Source organism: Schistocerca serialis, chromosome 8 (assembly GCF_023864345.2).
Source record: "Schistocerca serialis cubense isolate TAMUIC-IGC-003099 chromosome 8, iqSchSeri2.2, whole genome shotgun sequence".
Taxonomy (NCBI): Eukaryota; Metazoa; Arthropoda; class Insecta; order Orthoptera; family Acrididae; genus Schistocerca; species Schistocerca serialis.
Window position 1 is genome coordinate 210700876 of NC_064645.1, and position 13270 is coordinate 210714145.

At 41.9% G+C, this 13270-nt stretch overlaps 5 non-coding genes across 5 annotated transcripts; all 5 read right to left on the reverse strand.

The window, feature by feature from the left end:
• Window positions 1-2135: 2135 nt before the first annotated feature.
• Window positions 2136-2242, reverse strand: LOC126417582 (U6 spliceosomal RNA). The gene has a single exon (XR_007575670.1). It is a non-coding gene; the product is annotated as a U6 spliceosomal RNA (small nuclear RNA).
• A 2485-nt stretch (window positions 2243-4727) lies between these two features.
• LOC126417583 (U6 spliceosomal RNA) lies at window positions 4728-4834 on the reverse strand. Its single transcript, XR_007575671.1, has one exon. It is a non-coding gene; the product is annotated as a U6 spliceosomal RNA (small nuclear RNA).
• A 2486-nt stretch (window positions 4835-7320) lies between these two features.
• Window positions 7321-7427, reverse strand: LOC126417584 (U6 spliceosomal RNA). Its single transcript, XR_007575672.1, has one exon. It is a non-coding gene; the product is annotated as a U6 spliceosomal RNA (small nuclear RNA).
• Window positions 7428-9914: 2487 nt separating this feature from the next.
• On the reverse strand, window positions 9915-10021 carry LOC126417585 (U6 spliceosomal RNA). The gene has a single exon (XR_007575673.1). It is a non-coding gene; the product is annotated as a U6 spliceosomal RNA (small nuclear RNA).
• Window positions 10022-12508: 2487 nt separating this feature from the next.
• Window positions 12509-12615, reverse strand: LOC126417637 (U6 spliceosomal RNA). Its single transcript, XR_007575718.1, has one exon. It is a non-coding gene; the product is annotated as a U6 spliceosomal RNA (small nuclear RNA).
• Window positions 12616-13270: the final 655 nt, after the last annotated feature.

The following is a 13270-nucleotide window of genomic DNA, read 5'->3' on the forward strand; positions in this document are numbered from 1 at the left end:
GAAACACACTTCTCTAATGTGTGGGATAAATGGCGCTGATTGGAGCTGGTAGCAGGTCTTGAAGACTCTCAAAACAAGCGAATATTTTTGCGAAACTGTCTTCACTGCTAACACAAATTGCATTACTCTTTCAGTGGTACTTTCTCACGATACTAATCGATTTAATGACAGAGTGCAAGGCAACTTTTAACTCACACATCAAGTACAGCACAAGAAGACACAGTGTGTGACCATCTAAATTATTGAGTAACTCCTATTCATCCAATGGCGCCAGAAGACAATAGTGACTGCAAAAAGAGACACAGTAGCCTCACGAACCATTAAAAACACCATTCATATTGCACACTTTGAAACACAGCAGTGTAGGTCACTACTAGCGCATGGATGGGTGAATGCGAGTTGTGTGAGGTAGTAGTAGGAATGATGGACATAGTTCCGTTTTCAGTACAATACCAGGTGATATATTTGTGTTGATCCAAGTTTACACAGGGCAGGTCTACTTGGCAACAGTGAAACACTGTGATGGAGATGTGTGAATGAGCCTAAAATGTTGAGGGGACATGTGGTAAGAGAAACCAGGTTAGCATTGTGTTAGTAGCTGTAGTTATGTTCCTGTGAAATGTCAGTCAGATGTAATCCAGTTTGGTGAATGTTGTTATTACAGGAAGAATTGCTAGTGCAAAACAAAGAGTGATAGATTTAGTATCTGAAAGCAGTTAATAACTGAGTAGCTACTGGTGTCATGTGACACAAACTGGTTTGTGATGTTGCTGTCTATTCCAAAATCCTGAAGCTTGCTAGTGTTTTGTGTCTTGACTGCCTCTGTATCTGCTTATGTGCTAGAGCTTCTGTGTATGTGACATGATGAATATTGCATGCAGGGTTTGTCCAATCTTTCTGCTAGACACAGGATGAGAGGTGCATCAGCTGTAATTGTGAACAGCATCGACTTGTATGACATTGATGGGATTCAAAGTGCTGTCAAAATAGTAGAGCCTCACATCTAAATACTATATGTTAATACTAGCATACTGGTCTGCTTTCTAAACACTTCAGTGTTGTGGTATTCATTGGCTGACACTTTTGAATTTAAGCTAGGTAACTATATGTAGTGGCAGATTGCCAGACATGTGGGAAAATACTTTGTGCGTCACACCAGTGAAATTTGTACATGACATGCTTGTGCACCACAGATTTGCTGTAATAGTTGGTTTTTAGGTGAAGGGCAGTGGCTTATTACACAGGCAGATATGCTTCAGTTAAGAATCTGATGAGGTGTCACCTGCAGTCTGTTTTATGAGGCTGCAGCTGGATAGCAAGGCCACTAGGAAAGTTACTTGAAACATAATGTTAAATGAACTTCCTGTAAAGGGGTAGCTTGCACACTTAATGATTAAAGAGACATCTTCCTTCACATGTTTATTTATGGTGCTGAAACAATTATGGCATCAGCTGCAGCCATGAAGATGAATAAAGTTAAATGTTGTGGGTCTGTGTGCAGTCAGTATGTGATAGTGGCATACAGGCACCAGAAGCTTTGTAGGCGTTAGAGAAAAATAAATATTAGGTAATGCAAGCTAATTTTAGAGCGCTAGAGTGTATTTAAGCAGTAGTGTGAGTGAAAGTATGTGAGTGAGAAAGATTTGGAACATGCAGCTATCTTGTGTAAAGTTGATGTAAGGTTTCCAAATGTTGTGTGTGGCAGTAGGTGTGTGTTATGAAATGACGTGATTGAGACAGTAGGAAGAGATGTTGTGACAGCAGAGTGTGATACTGAGGAAGAGAAGAGGCTTTTGCCTGTGCTAGGCTTAGTCTTAGACTGGCTGTGATTTGTGTCAGGTTTGTGAATGAGCTGAAGGGGTGCTAGTGACATGTACTTGTGTCAGTGTAGTTGTGGTTTTGGTGTGCTTGCTGAGTTGTTATTAGAGTGACATTTTAGATGTGCATTGGTGATGTAAGGGATAGGTTTATTGCCAGTTTTATCATGTTCTGTTGTGAATGAAAGAGAGTGGAGGAGAACTGCGTAAATGGACAGCATAGTTTGTGACAAGTGGGTGCAGATATGAAGCGAAACTTGTGTAGGTGGCTGAGGGTATTAGCAGCTGATGTGAGACATGAGAGAGTGAGATTGCGAAAAAAATGTGGAACGCTTCACGATTTTGCGTGTCATCCTTGCGCAGGGGCCATGCTAATCTTCTCTGTATCGTTCCAATTTTAGTATATGTACCGCCGAAGCGAGTACATTCGAAGAGCCCTCTGAAATTGTATATATAGTTACGGCGTTGCGTCAAATATGGTTCGGCTTGGACGTAGCTTTACGCAGCTCTGGCGAGGAACACAAGGCCTGCCGAGTGCTAATCTGTGAATTAATTACTGCGAGGTGTCGTTCTTAGTAAGTGGCAGCTCTGTTAACTGTATTATTTGGCAGTATTGGATGTAAAACTTAGATCGTAGTCGCTTGCTCTCGCAGCATCCACCCAGAGCAGCAGCAGCAGGTTCACACAGCTGCCGCTAGGCGGCAGCAAGAAGTGATGGCACGTATTGTCGCCATGTTCACACATTCCGAGTTTAGTGTCTTATAGGCATACCTATGAAACACACTTCTCTAATGTGTGGGATAAATGGCGCTGATTGGAGCTGGTAGCAGGTCCTGAAGACTCTCAAAACAAGCGAATATTTTTGCGAAACTGTCTTCACTGCTAACACAAATTGCATTACTCTTTCAGTGGTACTTTCTCACGATACTAATCGATTTAATGACAGAGTGCAAGGCAACTTTTAACTCACACATCAAGTACAGCACAAGAAGACACAGTGTGTGACCATCTAAATTATTGAGTAACTCCTATTCATCCAATGGCGCCAGAAGACAATAGTGACTGCAAAAAGAGACACAGTAGCCTCACGAACCATTAAAAACACCATTCATATTGCACACTTTGAAACACAGCAGTGTAGGTCACTACTAGCGCATGGATGGGTGAATGCGAGTTGTGTGAGGTAGTAGTAGGAATGATGGACATAGTTCCGTTTTCAGTACAATACCAGGTGATATATTTGTGTTGATCCAAGTTTACACAGGGCAGGTCTACTTGGCAACAGTGAAACACTGTGATGGAGATGTGTGAATGAGCCTAAAATGTTGAGGGGACGTGTGGTAAGAGAAACCAGGTTAGCATTGTGTTAGTAGCTGTAGTTATGTTCCTGTGAAATGTCAGTCAGATGTAATCCAGTTTGGTGAATGTTGTTATTACAGGAAGAATTGCTAGTGCAAAACAAAGAGTGATAGATTTAGTATCTGAAAGCAGTTAATAACTGAGTAGCTACTGGTGTCATGTGACACAAACTGGTTTGTGATGTTGCTGTCTATTCCAAAATCCTGAAGCTTGCTAGTGTTTTGTGTCTTGACTGCCTCTGTATCTGCTTATGTGCTAGAGCTTCTGTGTATGTGACATGATGAATATTGCATGCAGGGTTTGTCCAATCTTTCTGCTAGACACAGGATGAGAGGTGCATCAGCTGTAATTGTGAACAGCATCGACTTGTATGGCATTGATGGGATTCAAAGTGCTGTCAAAATAGTAGAGCCTCACATCTAAATACTATATGTTAATACTAGCATACTGGTCTGCTTTCTAAACACTTCAGTGTTGTGGTATTCATTGGCTGACACTTTTGAATTTAAGCTAGGTAACTATATGTAGTGGCAGATTGCCAGACATGTGGGAAAATACTTTGTGCGTCACACCAGTGAAATTTGTACATGACATGCTTGTGCACCACAGATTTGCTGTAATAGTTGGTTTTTAGGTGAAGGGCAGTGGCTTATTACACAGGCAGATATGCTTCAGTTAAGAATCTGATGAGGTGTCACCTGCAGTCTGTATTATGAGGCTGCAGCTGGATAGCAAGGCCACTAGGAAAGTTACTTGAAACATAATGTTAAATGAACTTCCTGTAAAGGGGTAGCTTGCACACTTAATGATTAAAGAGACATCTTCCTTCACATGTTTATTTATGGTGCTGAAACAATTATGGCATCAGCTGCAGCCATGAAGATGAATAAAGTTAAATGTTGTGGGTCTGTGTGCAGTCAGTATGTGATAGTGGCATACAGGCACCAGAAGCTTTGTAGGCGTTAGAGAAAAATAAATATTAGGTAATGCAAGCTAATTTTAGAGCGCTAGAGTGTATTTAAGCAGTAGTGTGAGTGAAAGTATGTGAGTGAGAAAGATTTGGAACATGCAGCTATCTTGTGTAAAGTTGATGTAAGGTTTCCAAATGTTGTGTGTGGCAGTAGGTGTGTGTTATGAAATGACGTGATTGAGACAGTAGGAAGAGATGTTGTGACAGCAGAGTGTGATACTGAGGAAGAGAAGAGGCTTTTGCCTGTGCTAGGCTTAGTCTTAGACTGGCTGTGATTTGTGTCAGGTTTGTGAATGAGCTGAAGGGGTGCTAGTGACATGTACTTGTGTCAGTGTAGTTGTGGTTTTGGTGTGCTTGCTGAGTTGTTATTAGAGTGACATTTTAGATGTGCATTGGTGATGTAAGGGATAGGTTTATTGCCAGTTTTATCATGTTCTGTTGTGAATGAAAGAGAGTGGAGGAGAACTGCGTAAATGGACAGCATAGTTTGTGACAAGTGGGTGCAGATATGAAGCGAAACTTGTGTAGGTGGCTGAGGGTATTAGCAGCTGATGTGAGACATGAGAGAGTGAGATTGCGAAAAAAATGTGGAACGCTTCACGATTTTGCGTGTCATCCTTGCGCAGGGGCCATGCTAATCTTCTCTGTATCGTTCCAATTTTAGTATATGTACCGCCGAAGCGAGTACATTCGAGGAGCCCTCTGAAATTGTATATATAGTTATGGCGTCGCGTCAAATATGGTTCGGCTTGGACGTAGCTTTACGCAGCTCTGGCGAGGAACACAAGGCCTGCCGAGTGCTAATCTGTGAATTAATTACTGCGAGGTGTCGTTCTTAGTAAGTGGCAGCTCTGTTAACTGTATTATTTGGCAGTATTGGATGTAAAACTTAGATCGTAGAGTCGCTTGCTCTCGCAGCATCCACCCAGAGCAGCAGCAGCAGGTTCACACAGCTGCCGCTAGGCGGCAGCAAGAAGTGATGGCACGTATTGTCGCCATGTTCACACATTCCGAGTTTAGTGTCTTATAGGCATACCTATGAAACACACTTCTCTAATGTGTGGGATAAATGGCGCTGATTGGAGCTGGTAGCAGGTCTTGAAGACTCTCAAAACAAGCGAATATTTTTGCGAAACTGTCTTCACTGCTAACACAAATTGCATTACTCTTTCAGTGGTACTTTCTCACGATACTAATCGATTTAATGACAGAGTGCAAGGCAACTTTTAACTCACACATCAAGTACAGCACAAGAAGACACAGTGTGTGACCATCTAAATTATTGAGTAACTCCTATTCATCCAATGGCGCCAGAAGACAATAGTGACTGCAAAAAGAGACACAGTAGCCTCACGAACCATTAAAAACACCATTCATATTGCACACTTTGAAACACAGCAGTGTAGGTCACTACTAGCGCATGGATGGGTGAATGCGAGTTGTGTGAGGTAGTAGTAGGAATGATGGACATAGTTCCGTTTTCAGTACAATACCAGGTGATATATTTGTGTTGATCCAAGTTTACACAGGGCAGGTCTACTTGGCAACAGTGAAACACTGTGATGGAGATGTGTGAATGAGCCTAAAATGTTGAGGGGACATGTGGTAAGAGAGACCAGGTTGCATTGTGTTAGTAGCTGTAGTTATGTTCCTGTGAAATGTCAGTCAGATGTAATCCAGTTTGGTGAATGTTGTTATTACAGGAAGAATTGCTAGTGCAAAACAAAGAGTGATAGATTTAGTATCTGAAAGCAGTTAATAACTGAGTAGCTACTGGTGTCATGTGACACAAACTGGTTTGTGATGTTGCTGTCTATTCCAAAATCCTGAAGCTTGCTAGTGTTTTGTGTCTTGACTGCCTCTGTATCTGCTTATGTGCTAGAGCTTCTGTGTATGTGACATGATGAATATTGCATGCAGGGTTTGTCCAATCTTTCTGCTAGACACAGGATGAGAGGTGCATCAGCTGTAATTGTGAACAGCATCGACTTGTATGACATTGATGGGATTCAAAGTGCTGTCAAAATAGTAGAGCCTCACATCTAAATACTATATGTTAATACTAGCATACTGGTCTGCTTTCTAAACACTTCAGTGTTGTGGTATTCATTGGCTGACACTTTTGAATTTAAGCTAGGTAACTATATGTAGTGGCAGATTGCCAGACATGTGGGAAAATACTTTGTGCGTCACACCAGTGAAATTTGTACATGACATGCTTGTGCACCACAGATTTGCTGTAATAGTTGGTTTTTAGGTGAAGGGCAGTGGCTTATTACACAGGCAGATATGCTTCAGTTAAGAATCTGATGAGGTGTCACCTGCAGTCTGTATTATGAGGCTGCAGCTGGATAGCAAGGCCACTAGGAAAGTTACTTGAAACATAATGTTAAATGAACTTCCTGTAAAGGGGTAGCTTGCACACTTAATGATTAAAGAGACATCTTCCTTCACATGTTTATTTATGGTGCTGAAACAATTATGGCATCAGCTGCAGCCATGAAGATGAATAAAGTTAAATGTTGTGGGTCTGTGTGCAGTCAGTATGTGATAGTGGCATACAGGCACCAGAAGCTTTGTAGGCGTTAGAGAAAAATAAATATTAGGTAATGCAAGCTAATTTTAGAGCGCTAGAGTGTATTTAAGCAGTAGTGTGAGTGAAAGTATGTGAGTGAGAAAGATTTGGAACATGCAGCTATCTTGTGTAAAGTTGATGTAAGGTTTCCAAATGTTGTGTGTGGCAGTAGGTGTGTGTTATGAAATGACGTGATTGAGACAGTAGGAAGAGATGTTGTGACAGCAGAGTGTGATACTGAAGAAGAGAAGAGGCTTTTGCCTGTGCTAGGCTTAGTCTTAGACTGGCTGTGATTTGTGTCAGGTTTGTGAATGAGCTGAAGGGGTGCTAGTGACATGTACTTGTGTCAGTGTAGTTGTGGTTTTGGTGTGCTTGCTGAGTTGTTATTAGAGTGACATTTTAGATGTGCATTGGTGATGTAAGGGATAGGTTTATTGCCAGTTTTATCATGTTCTGTTGTGAATGAAAGAGAGTGGAGGAGAACTGCGTAAATGGACAGCATAGTTTGTGACAAGTGGGTGCAGATATGAAGCGAAACTTGTGTAGGTGGCTGAGGGTATTAGCAGCTGATGTGAGACATGAGAGAGTGAGATTGCGAAAAAAATGTGGAACGCTTCACGATTTTGCGTGTCATCCTTGCGCAGGGGCCATGCTAATCTTCTCTGTATCGTTCCAATTTTAGTATATGTACCGCCGAAGCGAGTACATTCGAGGAGCCCTCTGAAATTGTATATATAGTTATGGCGTCGCGTCAAATATGGTTCGGCTTGGACGTAGTTTTACGCAGCTCTGGCGAGGAACACAAGGCCTGCCGAGTGCTAATCTGTGAATTAATTACTGCGAGGTGTCGTTCTTAGTAAGTGGCAGCTCTGTTAACTGTATTATTTGGCAGTATTGGATGTAAAACTTAAATCGTAGAGTCGCTTGCTCTCGCAGCATCCACCCAGAGCAGCAGCAGCAGGTTCACACAGCTGCCGCTAGGCGGCAGCAAGACGTGATGGCACGTATTGTCGCCATGTTCTCACATTCCGAGTTTAGTGTCTTATAGGCATACCTATGAAACACACTTCTCTAATGTGTGGGATAAATGGCGCTGATTGGAGCTGGTAGCAGGTCTTGAAGACTCTCAAAACAAGCGAATATTTTTGCGAAACTGTCTTCACTGCTAACACAAATTGCATTACTCTTTCAGTGGTACTTTCTCACGATACTAATCGATTTAATGACAGAGTGCAAGGCAACTTTTAACTCACACATCAAGTACAGCACAAGAAGACACAGTGTGTGACCATCTAAATTATTGAGTAACTCCTATTCATCCAATGGCGCCAGAAGACAATAGTGGCTGCAAAAAGAGACACAGTAGCCTCACGAACCATTAAAAACACCATTCATATTGCACATTTTGAAACACAGCAGTGTAGGTCACTACTAGCGCATGGATGGGTGAATGCGAGTTGTGTGAGGTAGTAGTAGGAATGATGGACATAGTTCCGTTTTCAGTACAATACCAGGTGATATATTTGTGTTGATCCAAGTTTACACAGGGCAGGTCTACTTGGCAACAGTGAAACACTGTGATGGAGATGTGTGAATGAGCCTAAAATGTTGAGGGGACATGTGGTAAGAGAAACCAGGTTAGCATTGTGTTAGTAGCTGTAGTTATGTTCCTGTGAAATGTCAGTCAGATGTAATCCAGTTTGGTGAATGTTGTTATTACAGGAAGAATTGCTAGTGCAAAACAAAGAGTGATAGATTTAGTATCTGAAAGCAGTTAATAACTGAGTAGCTACTGGTGTCATGTGACACAAACTGGTTTGTGATGTTGCTGTCTATTCCAAAATCCTGAAGCTTGCTAGTGTTTTGTGTCTTGACTGCCTCTGTATCTGCTTATGTGCTAGAGCTTCTGTGTATGTGACATGATGAATATTGCATGCAGGGTTTGTCCAATCTTTCTGCTAGACACAGGATGAGAGGTGCATCAGCTGTAATTGTGAACAGCATCGACTTGTATGACATTGATGGGATTCAAAGTGCTGTCAAAATAGTAGAGCCTCACATCTAAATACTATATGTTAATACTAGCATACTGGTCTGCTTTCTAAACACTTCAGTGTTGTGGTATTCATTGGCTGACACTTTTGAATTTAAGCTAGGTAACTATATGTAGTGGCAGATTGCCAGACATGTGGGAAAATACTTTGTGCGTCACACCAGTGAAATTTGTACATGACATGCTTGTGCACCACAGATTTGCTGTAATAGTTGGTTTTTAGGTGAAGGGCAGTGGCTTATTACACAGGCAGATATGCTTCAGTTAAGAATCTGATGAGGTGTCACCTGCAGTCTGTATTATGAGGCTGCAGCTGGATAGCAAGGCCACTAGGAAAGTTACTTGAAACATAATGTTAAATGAACTTCCTGTAAAGGGGTAGCTTGCACACTTAATGATTAAAGAGACATCTTCCTTCACATGTTTATTTATGGTGCTGAAACAATTATGGCATCAGCTGCAGCCATGAAGATGAATAAAGTTAAATGTTGTGGGTCTGTGTGCAGTCAGTATGTGATAGTGGCATACAGGCACCAGAAGCTTTGTAGGCGTTAGAGAAAAATAAATATTAGGTAATGCAAGCTAATTTTAGAGCGCTAGAGTGTATTTAAGCAGTAGTGTGAGTGAAAGTATGTGAGTGAGAAAGATTTGGAACATGCAGCTATCTTGTGTAAAGTTGATGTAAGGTTTCCAAATGTTGTGTGTGGCAGTAGGTGTGTGTTATGAAATGACGTGATTGAGACAGTAGGAAGAGATGTTGTGACAGCAGAGTGTGATACTGAGGAAGAGAAGAGGCTTTTGCCTGTGCTAGGCTTAGTCTTAGACTGGCTGTGATTTGTGTCAGGTTTGTGAATGAGCTGAAGGGGTGCTAGTGACATGTACTTGTGTCAGTGTAGTTGTGGTTTTGGTGTGCTTGCTGAGTTGTTATTAGAGTGACATTTTAGATGTGCATTGGTGATGTAAGGGATAGGTTTATTGCCAGTTTTATCATGTTCTGTTGTGAATGAAAGAGAGTGGAGGAGAACTGCGTAAATGGACAGCATAGTTTGTGACAAGTGGGTGCAGATATGAAGCGAAACTTGTGTAGGTGGCTGAGGGTATTAGCAGCTGATGTGAGACATGAGAGAGTGAGATTGCGAAAAAAATGTGGAACGCTTCACGATTTTGCGTGTCATCCTTGCGCAGGGGCCATGCTAATCTTCTCTGTATCGTTCCAATTTTAGTATATGTACCGCCGAAGCGAGTACATTCGAGGAGCCCTCTGAAATTGTATATATAGTTATGGCGTCGCGTCAAATATGGTTCGGCTTGGACGTAGTTTTACGCAGCTCTGGCGAGGAACACAAGGCCTGCCGAGTGCTAATCTGTGAATTAATTACTGCGAGGTGTCGTTCTTAGTAAGTGGCAGCTCTGTTAACTGTATTATTTGGCAGTATTGGATGTAAAACTTAAATCGTAGAGTCGCTTGCTCTCGCAGCATCCACCCAGAGCAGCAGCAGCAGGTTCACACAGCTGCCGCTAGGCGGCAGCAAGACGTGATGGCACGTATTGTCGCCATGTTCTCACATTCCGAGTTTAGTGTCTTATAGGCATACCTATGAAACACACTTCTCTAATGTGTGGGATAAATGGCGCTGATTGGAGCTGGTAGCAGGTCTTGAAGACTCTCAAAACAAGCGAATATTTTTGCGAAACTGTCTTCACTGCTAACACAAATTGCATTACTCTTTCAGTGGTACTTTCTCACGATACTAATCGATTTAATGACAGAGTGCAAGGCAACTTTTAACTCACACATCAAGTACAGCACAAGAAGACACAGTGTGTGACCATCTAAATTATTGAGTAACTCCTATTCATCCAATGGCGCCAGAAGACAATAGTGGCTGCAAAAAGAGACACAGTAGCCTCACGAACCATTAAAAACACCATTCATATTGCACATTTTGAAACACAGCAGTGTAGGTCACTACTAGCGCATGGATGGGTGAATGCGAGTTGTGTGAGGTAGTAGTAGGAATGATGGACATAGTTCCGTTTTCAGTACAATACCAGGTGATATATTTGTGTTGATCCAAGTTTACACAGGGCAGGTCTACTTGGCAACAGTGAAACACTGTGATGGAGATGTGTGAATGAGCCTAAAATGTTGAGGGGACATGTGGTAAGAGAAACCAGGTTAGCATTGTGTTAGTAGCTGTAGTTATGTTCCTGTGAAATGTCAGTCAGATGTAATCCAGTTTGGTGAATGTTGTTATTACAGGAAGAATTGCTAGTGCAAAACAAAGAGTGATAGATTTAGTATCTGAAAGCAGTTAATAACTGAGTAGCTACTGGTGTCATGTGACACAAACTGGTTTGTGATGTTGCTGTCTATTCCAAAATCCTGAAGCTTGCTAGTGTTTTGTGTCTTGACTGCCTCTGTATCTGCTTATGTGCTAGAGCTTCTGTGTATGTGACATGATGAATATTGCATGCAGGGTTTGTCCAATCTTTCTGCTAGACACAGGATGAGAGGTGCATCAGCTGTAATTGTGAACAGCATCGACTTGTATGACATTGATGGGATTCAAAGTGCTGTCAAAATAGTAGAGCCTCACATATAAATACTATATGTTAATACTAGCATACTGGTCTGCTTTCTAAACACTTCAGTGTTGTGGTATTCATTGGCTGACACTTTTGAATTTAATTTAGGTAACTATATGTAGTGGCAGATTGCCAGACATGTGGGAAAATACTTTGTGCATCACACCAGTGAAATTTGTACATGACATGCTTGTGCACCACAGATTTGCTGTAATAGTTGGTTTTTAGGTGAAGGGCAGTGGCTTATTACACAGGCAGATATGCTTCAGTTAAGAATCTGATGAGGTGTCACCTGCAGTCTGTATTATGAGGCTGCAGCTGGATAGCAAGGCCACTAGGAAAGTTACTTGAAACATAATGTTAAATGAACTTCCTGTAAAGGGGTAGCTTGCACACTTAATGATTAAAGAGACATCTTCCTTCACATGTTTATTTATGGTGCTGAAACAATTATGGCATCAGCTGCAGCCATGAAGATGAATAAAGTTAAATGTTGTGGGTCTGTGTGCAGTCAGTATGTGATAGTGGCATACAGGCACCAGAAGCTTTGTAGGCGTTAGAGAAAAATAAATATTAGGTAATGCAAGCTAATTTTAGAGCGCTAGAGTGTATTTAAGCAGTAGTGTGAGTGAAAGTATGTGAGTGAGAAAGATTTGGAACATGCAGCTATCTTGTGTAAAGTTGATGTAAGGTTTCCAAATGTTGTGTGTGGCAGTAGGTGTGTGTTATGAAATGACGTGATTGAGACAGTAGGAAGAGATGTTGTGACAGCAGAGTGTGATACTGAGGAAGAGAAGAGGCTTTTGCCTGTGCTAGGCTTAGTCTTAGACTGGCTGTGATTTGTGTCAGGTTTGTGAATGAGCTGAAGGGGTGCTAGTGACATGTACTTGTGTCAGTGTAGTTGTGGTTTTGGTGTGCTTGCTGAGTTGTTATTAGAGTGACATTTTAGATGTGCATTGGTGATGTAAGGGATAGGTTTATTGCCAGTTTTATCATGTTCTGTTGTGAATGAAAGAGAGTGGAGGAGAACTGCGTAAATGGACAGCATAGTTTGTGACAAGTGGGTGCAGATATGAAGCGAAACTTGTGTAGGTGGCTGAGGGTATTAGCAGCTGATGTGAGACATGAGAGAGTGAGATTGCGAAAAAAATGTGGAACGCTTCACGATTTTGCGTGTCATCCTTGCGCAGGGGCCATGCTAATCTTCTCTGTATCGTTCCAATTTTTGTATATGTACCGCCGAAGCGAGTACATTCGAGGAGCCCTCTGAAATTGTATATATAGTTATGGCGTCGCGTCAAATATGGTTCGGCTTGGACGTAGCTTTACGCAGCTCTGGCGAGGAACACAAGGCCTGCCGAGTGCTAATCTGTGAATTAATTACTGCGAGGTGTCGTTCTTAGTAAGTGGCAGCTCTGTTAACTGTATTATTTGGCAGTATTGGATGTAAAACTTAGATCGTAGAGTCGCTTGCTCTCGCAGCATCCACCCAGAGCAGCAGCAGCAGGTTCACACAGCTGCCGCTAGGCGGCAGCAAGACGTGATGGCACGTATTGTCGCCATGTTCTCACATTCCGAGTTTAGTGTCTTATAGGCATACCTATGAAACACACTTCTCTAATGTGTGGGATAAATGGCGCTGATTGGAGCTGGTAGCAGGTCTTGAAGACTCTCAAAACAAGCGAATATTTTTGCGAAACTGTCTTCACTGCTAACACAAATTGCATTACTCTTTCAGTGGTACTTTCTCACGATACTAATCGATTTAATGACAGAGTGCAAGGCAACTTTTAACTCACACATCAAGTACAGCACAAGAAGACACAGTGTGTGACCATCTAAATTATTGAGTAACTCCTATTCATCCAATGGCGCCAGAAGACAATAGTGACTGCAAAAAGAGACAC